The sequence below is a fragment of the Dipodomys ordii genome, unplaced genomic scaffold (assembly GCF_000151885.1).
Source record: "Dipodomys ordii isolate 6190 unplaced genomic scaffold, Dord_2.0 Scaffold36, whole genome shotgun sequence".
NCBI lineage: Eukaryota > Metazoa > Chordata > Mammalia > Rodentia > Heteromyidae > Dipodomys > Dipodomys ordii.
Window position 1 is genome coordinate 3,428,371 of NW_012267252.1, and position 2,142 is coordinate 3,430,512.

The window sequence follows — 2,142 nt, forward strand, 5'->3', positions numbered from 1 at the left end:
GGGGGGGCGGGGAGGGGCGGTGTTCTGAGGGTCCTCCCTGGGGAAACTGAGGCAAGGTGCACCCAGCGTTCGGCCCGAGGTGCTGCCGCAGCTAGAGACAAGTTCTTCCCGCACACGTGTACAGACACACACCCCACCCTCCAGGCTGGAAAAGTCAAACGCCCTGCAGAGCTGTCTAGTTCAATTTCTGTCTGTCCCCAGGCAGTGTCGTCTGTCAGCTCCCGCCCGGCCCGCTGGCGAGGGCTTCGGTCTGCGTCCCCCCACCCACCCCCATCTTTCCTTTCCCTCAGAAGAAAGTGTTTTAGGACAGCTTTGACAATTAAAAGCCAGGAAGGACAGGAAACCAGAACTAAGCAGGACTGCAGGATTTTTCTTTTCCTTCGTGTGTTAAAGATCACAACATCGTACAATTTTGCCCTGTGGCTCAAATTGCTGAGTTTGAAGAGTTCAGGACTTACCTGGGAGATTCAGAAGAATCAGAAGTCTTCTCACCCTGCACACAGCAGAATAGCCTTTATCTCGAAAATAGCATTGGTTACATTTTTCTTTTTTATTTTATTTACTGTAGCAGCATGCATAAAGATGAATCAAAAAAAAGAAAAATGTGTGCATACACGCACAACGATACTGGTGCAGTTTTTTCACTCAAAGCTGGAGCTCTACTACACTTGAGCCACTTAAGGTCTAAGAGTCCTGTCTGCCCCTAATGGCTTCCAACTGCTATTTCAGCCTCCTGAATAGCTAGGATGACAGACGTTAGCCTCCACCATCAAACACCCAGCCATTTTACACAGTTTTAAGTGTGCAGTTCAGTTGCGTTAAGCTGTGTGCAATCACCACAACCAGCCCATTCCGGAACTTCTCACCATGGAGTCCATCCCATACTAACTATTCATCCCCCACACCCTAACAACCACCCTTCTATTTTCTGTCTCTGTGAATTTCTCAGCTCTGAGTGCTTTATATAAGTGGAATTATGCAGTATTTGTCCTGTGACTGGCTTATTTCACTTAGTGTAGGATCCTTAAGGCTCATCTGAGTTGTAGCATATATCTAGAATTTCCTTCCTTTTTCAAGCTGGATAATATTTCATTGTTTGTATTGGCTTATCAGCATTTCATCTATACATTGTCCTTTGATGGACATTCAGGCTGCTTCTACTTTGGGCTAGTGTGAGAAATGTTACATGAATGGAAGTATACAAATACCTCTTTGGAGTCCTTACTTGCATTCTTTACATCCACAAATGGCATTGCTCAATCATAGTCATTCTAGCTTAATCTTTGGAGAACATGCCACAGTTTTCTTAAACAAAACAAACACCTAAGCATGAGAATACTAGGGATAAACTTTTGTAAATGAAATATCTCTGATTTGGGGCTGGAAATGTGGCTCAGTAGTAGAGTGTTGCCTAGCATGCATGAAGCCCCAGGTTCGTACCACATAAACAGAAAGCGCTGGAAGTGGCACTATGGCTCAAGTAGTAGAGTGCTAGCCTTGAGCAAAAAGCTCAAGGACAGTGCCCAGGCCCTGAGTTCAAGCCCCAGAACTGGCAAAAAAAAAAAAGTTCCTGATTTAGTTTTTTGCTAGCCTTTTTAAGGAAAAGCTTCAACTGACTGCCTGTAAAAACTTTTCCTCCAAGAAGGCAACATTGCAAATCAACTGGTTATTATTCAATTAACTACAGTTTTGTCTTCTGAGGATATACTTTTCCAATGTGTTTGGGGACCAAGGAAACCATATGAACTCTAGATGAATGTAATAACATCAAGTATTTCATTTTGAAAATAAAACAGCTTTGGGATATTTTAGTGTATCTTTCACCAATCCAACCTTTTCCCTTCCACCTACGGTTCAGTTGCAGAACAATATGGATACCGAATCTCAGATGTGGGCTCTTCAGCAGCTGCACTGAAGTTCAGGAGTGCTGCTCTGGAACATTGCAGAGTCTTAAATCATCAAGGGCATAGTAATATTTGTCCACTCATCAATAAAAACTTATGTATCTCTGGGGCTGGGAAGATGGCTCAGTGGTAGAGCGCTTGCGTGAGGCCCTGGGTTCAATTCCTCAGCACCACATAAGCAAAAAGAAAAAAGCCGGAAGTGGCGCTGTGGCTCAAATGGTAGAGCGCTAGCCTTGAG